General features: G+C 40.5%; 1 pseudogene; it reads right to left on the bottom strand.

The window, feature by feature from the left end:
• Window positions 1-2,046: 2,046 nt before the first annotated feature.
• LOC125111330 (olfactory receptor 491-like) lies at window positions 2,047-2,981 on the bottom strand (annotated as a pseudogene).
• Window positions 2,982-10,111: the final 7,130 nt, after the last annotated feature.

The raw sequence follows: 10,111 nt of genomic DNA, 5'->3' as shown, positions 1-10,111 counted from the left end.
GTTTGTAACTTGCTAGCCACAACCTAAACTCCTGATTTCAATTTTTAAATAAGTGACTAGACCCTGTTTGGGAAAAGCCTCTTAGGAACTCATTTGGAAACAAGCAGTTTTAGAAGAAATCACTAACCATTCTCTCTCTAGATTGCTGCTCTAATCTATAGATCCTGGACTTGAGCAGCAGTGTTCCAGCCTACAGCCAACCCTGATCACTTTAGACTTGCCCCTACAATCTGAACTGGCCATCTATCCAGTTACTATCTGTCCTATGTCAGTGGTTTCTGTATACTGACAGACTCTTTGGGTTGTCTCAAGTCTGAAGTCAAGGGGAGATCCTACTAGCAAACAAGGACCTCTGTTCAGTCCTGAATTGGGTTTTTTCTCTACTTTCAGGGCTTATCCTTATGCTTGTGCATAAGGGTATATAGTTATACCACCCCCTATATTTTTTCTAATTGCTAGCATATTATGGTGTGTTTAACATTTTGCACCCTCAAAGCTGCCTGTTGATTTTTTTTTTAATTTCAAAAATCTGAAAAAGACAGTCTTTTTAGCTAGTGGTGCTGGGAAAACTGGACAGGTGCATGTAAATCAATGAAATTGGTACATACCCTCACCTCACACCATGCACAAAAATAAACTCCAAACGGCTTAAAGACTTAAACATAAGACAAGACACCACCAAACTCCTAGAAGAGAATATAGGCAAAACATTCTCTGACATCAACCTGCCAAATGTTTCCTTAGGTCAGTCTCCTGAGGCAACAGAAATAAAAGCAAAAATAAACCAGTGGGACCTAATCTAACTGACAAGCTTTTGCACAGCAAAGGAAACCATTAAAAACCAAAAAGACAACCTACAGAATGGGAGTAAATAGTTTCAAATGATGCAACTGACAAGGGTTTAATTCTAAAATAATAGAAAGAGCAAAAAAACTAACAACCCAATTGAAAAATGGGCAAATGATCTGAATAGACATTTCTCCAAAGAAGTTATAAAGATGGCCAACAAAAACATGAAAAAATGCTCAACATCACTGATTATTAGAGGAATACCAATCAGAACTACAAGAGTACCACCTCACACATGTCAGAATGGCCATCATTAACAGGCCAACATATAACAAACGATGGAGAAGGGGTGGAGAAAAGGGGACCCTCCTACACTGTGTGCGTGGGGGGGGGAATGTAAATTGGTATAACACTGTGGAAAACAGGGTGGAGAATTCTCAGAAAACTAAACATAGAACTACCATATGACTCAGCAATCCCACTCTTGGGCATATATCTGGACAAAACTTTCCTCGAAGAAGACACGTGCACGGGTATGTTCATTGCAACACTATTCGCAATAGCCAAGATAGGGACACAACATAAATGACCATCGGCAGAGGAATGGATTAAGAAGTGGTACATGTATACAGTGGAATACTACTCAGTCATAAAAGACAAAATAATGCCTTTTGCAGCAACATAGATGTACCTAATGATTCTGATACTAAGTGACATCGGAAAGACAAATACCATAAGGTACCACTTTTATGTGGAATCTAAAAATATGGCACAGATGAACCTATCTACGAAACAGAGACAGATCATGGATGTGTAGAGCAGACTTGTGCTTGCCAGGGGGTGGGGAGGCGGGAGTGGGATGGATGGGGTATTTGTGGTTGGTACATGAAAACTATAACATTTGGAATAGATAGGCAATGGGGTCCTTCTGTACAGCACAGAGAACTCTGTATGATTGGGTCACTTTGCTATGCAACAGAAACTGAAGAAACATTGTAAATCAACTATACTTCTATAAAACAAATGAAGTGCTTGAACCTACAGGTGCTAATAATAGTGATAATTGTTGCTATGATCATTCCTGATTTTAAGGTGTCTCCCATTTGGTGTACAAGGAAATAAAGGTGAGAGTTGAAAGAAGCATGATTTTAACTTAAACTTAAGTTAACCCAATTAAGCAATATTTGCTAGGTCTTGGTTAAAAATAATACAGTATTTAAAAAATTTATAGATCACCCAAAATGCTAAGAACGAGTCCTACTGAGATAGTCTGAGAGTGGCCTTCCTCAGGGCCTCCTTTACATCTCTGTTCCTCAGGCTGTAGATGAGGGGGTTCAGCATGGGGACCACCACACTGTAGAACACAGACACCACCTTGTTCTGGCCAGTGGAGTAGCTGGACGTGGGCATCACGTAAATGAAGGTGATGGTCCCATAGAACAGAGTGACCGCGGTGAGGTGGGAGGTGCAGGTGGAGAAGGCCTTGTGTCTTCCTTCAGTGGAGGGCATCTTCAGGATGGTGAAGAGGATGCGGATGTAAGAGAGAAGCTATGACAAACCCTGTGACAACAAGGATGGACCCAGAGGAGATGGAAGGGAGAATTTCAAGAACACAGACATCTGAGCAGGAAAGTTTCACCAAAGGGGAGAAATCACAGAAAAAGTGGTCTATCTGATTTGGTCCACAGAAAGACAGACTCAACAAGCAACTAGCAAATGTCCAAGCATTCACACACCCACCCAGATAGGAAGCCCCCAGTAAGAGGACACAGACTCTTGGGGACATGTGGGTGGAGTAGAGCAGGGGCAAGCTGATGGCCACATAGCGGTCATAGGCCATGGCGGCCAATAGGAAGCACTCGGCTGTCCCGAAGAAGACCACAAAACAGAGCTGGGCCTCACAGCCAGCAGTGGTGATGGCCAGTCCATGTCTACAGAATCCTATAAGCATCACAGGTGTGACGGATGTGGAAGAACCAATGTCCACAAAAGCCAAATGGCCAAGAAAGAGGTACATGGGGGTGTGAAGCTGGGCACAGCTTCTTATCTAAAGCAATTATGCTGACATTGCCTACTAAGGTGACAACATAGATGCCTAGAAATATCACAAAGCAGATGACACCAAGCACAGGGTCCTCCGTGAGCCCCAAAAGGATGAACTCTGTCACACTGCTGTGGTTTCCAGCCTCCATCTCTCCTGGGAATTAGTCCTGTTGAGGGAAATGGGAATGTTTGTTTATACTTTCATTCTACACTTTCCATGTTTTCTTTGTTTATTCTGCAGACTCATGCACAGGAAGTTCTTCTTCTGCACTGCCTGTAAACACAGTGCTTTATAGGATTTTTGTTTGTGCTTCTTTCTTCTTCCCATAACAGGATAATTGTTATGTATCAAAGAACAAGTGATGCCAAAAGGATTCTTTTAAGGCTTTCACGTTTCGCCTGCCTCCAGGATGCACCCTAACTTCTCGAGCACAGCACAGTGTACACTTTCTGATGCCCCCCTCTGCATGTGACTCTTTGCTTGTTCCTTGGGATATTTCTACCCTACACCTGCACTGATCCAACCTTCCTGAGCTATTTAGAGTCCCCTTCCCCCCCCACACACTCTACTCTCTCTGGCTTTTGTCCCTTTTTCTTCAACTTGAATGGCTTCCAACCTCCCCCCATCACCCCCCCTTGGGACTTCTGTTCATCCTAAGATTCATTTCTCTTAAAGTCTTCTCTGCCTTCCAAGGGGTAATCAGATGACTTTCCCTTGGCTTGACATCATGTTTGAAGATGTCCAGATCACCATTGTTTATACTGGTTATGCTTTTTGTTGTTGTTTGCATGTTTGCTCTTCACTCTCCTCAATTTATACACATTTCCCTCAACAATGGTGTATTTTCTTCCTGTATCATAACTAGTGTTGGGAATAAAATGTACTGAAAAAAAACATTTGATGGACGAATGCATGGACAGTTTGATAAAGCATCAGGTGGATTACATTACAAAATAAGATCTAAAAACTGCCATTACTAGCTGCTTTTCTTAATGCCCAATTCAAAAGAAATATGTGCTGAGCTCTAAGATAAATGTATCTCTACTATTTTCAATAATGAATATACGCAACCCCTGTGCTAAGCTACATTCACTGATCTGTTGAGTTTTGGGTGACATTTTCTTCTTTTTATGTTAAAAAAATTTTTTTGCCTTTTTAGGGTTGCACCCACAACATATGAAGGTCCCCAGGCTAGGTGTCGAATCAGAGCTACAGCTTCCAGCCTATGCCACAGCCACAGCAATACCAGATCCAGGTGCCTGCTGAGCAAGTCCAGGGATTGAACCTGGGTTCTCCTGGATGCTAATATGATTCATTTAGTTGAGCCACGATGGGAACTCCCTAGGGTGACATTTTCATTAGTACCTTCTCTATGTTTTGGCATTGTGTTGTGACTTAGGCAAACTTCCTGTGTTTTGAAACAATCCTGAGAAAGCAGAATTAATGATAAATTATAAGGGAAGACACAGAGAAATCATTGCAATCCAATGCAGTAGTTTTAGGGAATACTACAGATTCAGTAAAATTTAGAAAAAAAAGTGATATTTGTCAGAATGAGAAAATAGAGTATGAAAATCTTTTTAAATTGTTTCTTTCAAGTATTATAAAATAAAAAATTAGAGATTTCTTTCAGTAATCTGAAATTTTCACTTATGCACGTCTTTTCTTTTCACTAACTTCAATTAAATATCAATCCCTTCAGGTAATTTCTTCCGATTTACAAAACCTATTTGCATGCATTTTTCTCTTACTTCTCTCTACATAATTAACTATAGAAAGAGTCACTCACAAATCCTTAATGTTAACAATGCCTCACAATCTATTTTGGTTTCTTTTAATGTCATTTGCAAATAGTTTTATATATTTGTAATCATATTATAAATTACATTTAGTATTTATATTTTCACTTAGTTATGTTGATAAAATATTTCCTGATTTCTCAGGTAATACTCATAGCGGAAATGCTGGATATGATATTCATGGAACTTCAAAACATATCCCCAAATACTTTCCTAAATGTATCTCTCTATATGCTCTTTGGAAAGTTTATTCTTTTAACACATTAACATGACACTGAAATTTTCTATTCAGTACAACTGGTTCTGATCTTCATAGAAAGAAAATTTTCTGCCAACGACATTATTTGCATTCTTTAAAGTTTGGAATATTTAATGCAAATGATAATATATGCATTAAATAGCTTCAAAATGTCCTTCTAACTTAAAAATATAAAAATGTCTCATTTTACGAAAGCATTTAGCATTTCTACTCATACCACTTAGTTCATTGATAGAATGAATTGTGACATATAATGAATGAATAGCTAAGAACCTACAGCTCATTGAACAATATGTTATGATCTGTCTTCATTAAATGCATTAAATTACTCTAGTGATAGGCTAGTTTACTGCCATGGATGTAGCTCTTTCATGAAATATCTGTTTTTAGTCTTATCACTTGATCTCCCATGACTTTAATGGCACAAAGCCTCTCCTTTCTACATCAAAACACTGAAATATCTGAATACAGCCAGCACACACCTACTGCCTTCCCTTTTCCAAGAGTAAGCCCCCATTGATCCTTTGGCCATTCCACCTGTGACCTACTTTTCAGATCCCTCACCATTCTCTGGTCAGCCTCTCAACAGGCTCTTGTCTGAGGAATGGGGCCAAGCACTGAGCAGCATGTGTGCTCTTTGCCCTCTGACCCAAGCAGAGTTCAGTAGGGCCAACCCTGCCTTCACTGCGGGCTTCAGTCTGTGCTCACAGCATCGTGGACCCTGGAGAAAGAAGACGCAGATCCTGGGCCTCCCAGGGGCCAGCATTTTCTTGCATCTGACATTTCCATCTGTCTCACTCAGTATTTTTTCATTTGTAGAACATGAAAAATTGTCCCTATGACGCAGCTTTGTAGTGAGGTTGAAAGAAATGACATCTACAAAGTACTCATCAGAGGTGTTTGTTCATATATCAGAATTGTTACTTTTCCTTAAGTCAAATTAAAGTGTTGGTGGGTTTTCAATTATTTTACTTTGATGAGGATCATAGTATAATTTTCCCTTCAACCCATGTCAGGAGATTTTCACAAATTCAAAGGTTGTCAGGAAGGACAGCCTATGCGCCTTTCTCTGTTTGGGGCTGTGTCATTCACAGCCACATGCATAAAAGGAAACTGATTTTTCCCTTTTCTTCCCCTCCCCTGGCTACCTGGAGATCTTTCTAGAGCTCTTACCTTTGGCACGAGGTTCATGCTGGCTCCCGTGAGTCAGAGATTTAATGCTCACCCCACGCTCCCCCTCACTGCTCGGGGCATCAGGATGAAGGGGGCCATGGGCTCCGTGCCTCCGACAACCTGAACGTCAGGTGGTTTCCTCCTGATTCGCTTTCCACTGTTTCAGCTACACAAGCCGAGCACTGCTTTGCAGCTGCTGGGGACCGTCCAGACGGCATTCTAGGGACTCCTGGGCAGCCTGGTTTGGGTGCCCAGAATGACCATTCTGCAACGCCAGGCTTGCTGAGGCCACCCTTTCCACAGGGCTCAAGAGCTAAAATTGGTTAGAGTTTCTTTTATTTTTAAGTTCTCACTTACTTTGGTGGTTCTTATTTATTTTTAATTAAAGTATAGCTAATTTACAGTGTTGTGCCAATTTCTTCTGTACATCATAGTGACCCAGTTATACATACATATACCTTTATTTTCTCATACTCTCTTCTATCATGTTCTATCCCAAGAGACTGGATGTAGTTCCCTGGGCCGAACAGTAGGACCTCATTTCATATGCATTCTAAACGTAATAGTTTGCATTTACAAACAAAATTTTACATTATTTAGACAAATCCATGACTAGTGCACTCACCTCTCAGAGCAGAAGTGTTGATGCTGACCTCTAAGGAGAACTTTATAAAGCAGATGTTTGCCATGTAATTGTATAGTAGCTCTGCACTAAATACCTGACAGCATAAATGGTTGAAGGCTCTACTCCCTCTAGAAACATAGTTACAAACATTCTGTGAGGATGAGGGGGGTGTCTTTGTGTGTGTGGTGGGAAGGAAATGAAGGTTCTAATAGAACTTGATGAATCTCTAGGGCTGTTCTTCCTGGCCCCTTTGAGATAAAGGTCCCTGGGTTAGCTCTCCAGAAATGACTTGCAGAGTATGTGATGCATTCAGGTGGCATAAATAGAAGGTCCAGTTGGAACGAATTCCAAGGAGCCTGATGAACACTTTTCCAGAGAATAGGATTAAAAAAAAAAACAGTTGAAAAAGAAATTTGGTGGGAGATGGGGGCCAGAGTCAGGGCCATCTAAAGGTTCTAATTTCATCTATGTAGACAAAACATTCCCTTTCATTGAGTACATCAGGTGGTGGGAGAAAGCCATGGAGTAATACGAGTCAGGCAGCAGAAACAAAGCACGGTCTCCTGTCCCTCAACGTGCAGCCCACAGACTGGTGCTCACTGGCAAACTCTTTATTATCAGTCCACGATGCATTAAGGACAGGAGTGAAGGGAACAATTTCTACACTTTTATAGCAATTTGAGAATATAATTGTAAATGTGTTGACTCTAATAATAAACATTTAGATTTACATTTTTGTATTTCAATCCTTGTTACTGATTTTTCCAGCAGTTCTAGTTTTGCAATACTTCTAATTATTATCAGTCTTTGGAGGCTAAAAACTTTAATAGTTTGAAAATCACTAAGTGTGGCTTTTATAGCTATGAGACCTAGGTTACCTTGATGGATATGAGCTCAAGAAAGTTGTTTAAGCTCTTTGAGACTGAATTTCACGTTATAAAGTGGGATTCATAATCCCTATCTCACAGTATGTGCCTAAGTGTTAAATGGGATACAAATGTCCATTGACAGATGATTTGATTAGGGAGATGTGGTATATATACACAATGGAATACTACTCATCCATAAAAAAGAACAACAGAAGGCCATTTGCAGCAACATGGATGGAACTAGAGACTCTCACACTGAGTGAGATAAGTCAGAAAGAGAAAGACAAATACCATATGATATCACTTATATCTGGAATCTAATATATGGCACAAATGAACCTTTCCACAGAAAAGAAAACCATGGATTGGAGAATAGACTTGTGGTTGCCAAGGGGGAGGGAGAGGGAGTGGGATGGACTGGGGATTTTGGGTTAATAGATGCAGACTACTACATCTGGAATGGATTAGCAATGGTATCATTCTGTGTAGCACTGGGAAGTATCTAGTCACTTATGATGGAGCATGACAATGTGAGAAAAAAAAGAATGTATACATGTATGTGTAACTGGGTCACCATGCTGTACAGTAGGGAAAAAATAATGTATTGGGATATTTTAAAGTTTTTTTGGAAGTGCAACAGATCCAGAATAGCCAAAGGCATCCTAAAAAAAAAAATGGGGCTGGAGGAATCAGGCTCCCGGACTTCAGACTACACTGCAAAGCAACAATCATCAAAACCATATGGTACTGGCACAAAAACAGAAATCTAGATCAGTGGAACAGGATAGAAAGCCCAGAATTAAACCCATACACCTACAGCCAACTCATCTATGACAAAGTAGGCAAGAATATACAATGGAAAAAAGACAGCTTGTTCAATAAGTGGTGCTGGGAAAACTGGACAGCCACATGGAAAAGAAGGAAATTAGAACACTCCCTAACGCCATACACAAAAATCAACTCCAAATGGATTAAAGACCTATATATAAGGCCAGACACTGTAAAACTCTTAGAGGAAAACATAGGCCAAACATTCTTGGACATAAACAACAGCAACATCTTCTCAGATCCACCTCTTAGAGTAATGACAGTAAAAACAAAAATTAACAAATGGGACCTAAAAAGTAGAGTATTGACAATAAAAACAAAAATAAATGGGACCTAATCAAACTTCAAAGTTTCTGCACAGCAAAGGAAACCCTAAACAACGCGAAAAGACAACCCACAGAATGGGAGAAAATCTTTGCAAATGAATCAACTGACAAGGGATTCATTTCCAAAACTGATAAACACTTCTGCAGCTCCACACCAAAAAAACAAACAACCCCATCAAAAAACAGGCAGAAGATCTACACAGACAATTCTCCAAAGAAGACATACAGATGGCCAAAAAACACATGAAAAGATGTTCAACATCACTCATCATTAGAGAAGTGCAAATCAAAACCTCTATGAGGTACCACCTGACACCAGCCAGAAGGGTCATCATCAAAAAGTCTACAAATAATAAGTGCTGGAGAGGGTGTGGAGAAAAAGGAACACTAGTACACTGTTGGTGGGACTGTAAACTGGTGCAACCACTGTGGAAAGCAGTATGGAGATGCCTCAGAAAACTAAACATAGAACTCCCATTTGATCCAGCAATCCCACTCCTGGCCATCTATCCAAAGAAAACCGTGACTCACAAAGAAACATGTACTCCAATGTTCATTGCAGCACTCTTTGCAATAGCCAAGACATGGAAACAACCTAAATGTCCATCGGCAGAGGAGTGGATCAAGAAGATGTGGTCCATATACACAATGGAATATTACTCAGCTGTTGCAAGACATGTTTCCTTGAAAACTCCATCTTGTCCTTCTTTACTTTATCCCATCTTCTTGACTTACTTTATCCCATCTTCCTTCTTGGAGAAACAGTCACAGTGCTGGTAAATGATTTAAGCTTAAGAGCAAAGACCTAAAGGCATAAGTGACTTAAGCTTAAGAACTGTTATGTGCCTAGAGGTCAGAGTAAGAGCTTAACCCTTTACCACCTAAGTGGCTTTCTAAATAGTAAAAGAACTTATATAATAGTAAACAAACCCTGTATCATCCACCCATAGCCACTCCTCACTTGATCTCATCTAAAGAGCACAATAAAAGCAGTGTGGATTCTTGAGGGCGCTCTTGGTCCCTGAGACCTTGAGTTCCCTGGCTCCCACCTCTACTTAAGATAAATGTCTCTGTGTCTTGTTTTATGTTAACTATTTTTCCTTAAGTTCCACAGCACCCGTTCTCCAGCTCCATCCTGCTGAGTTGGCCCCCGCAAGTGGCGCCCAAAGTGGGGCAGGCTCACAAACAGGCAGGCACGAGGAACGAAGGATCCCGACTACAGCGGAAATTTTATTCACTAAAGTGCTGTGGAGCCCTGAGAAGAAGGGAAGAATTTTGTGTGGCCACGCTAGAGAAATCTTGCAGATAAGTTCCCTCTCTCAGGTATTTACGGGGTAAAATGGGAAACTATAATCCTTACATTTGTTTGTTTGGACAACTCCTTAAAAATGGGGGTGCA

Source organism: Phacochoerus africanus, chromosome 11 (genome assembly GCF_016906955.1).
Source record: "Phacochoerus africanus isolate WHEZ1 chromosome 11, ROS_Pafr_v1, whole genome shotgun sequence".
Taxonomy (NCBI): Eukaryota; Metazoa; Chordata; class Mammalia; order Artiodactyla; family Suidae; genus Phacochoerus; species Phacochoerus africanus.
The sequence above is the reverse complement of the archived record's forward strand: the minus strand, read 5'-3'. Positions and strand labels throughout refer to the sequence as shown.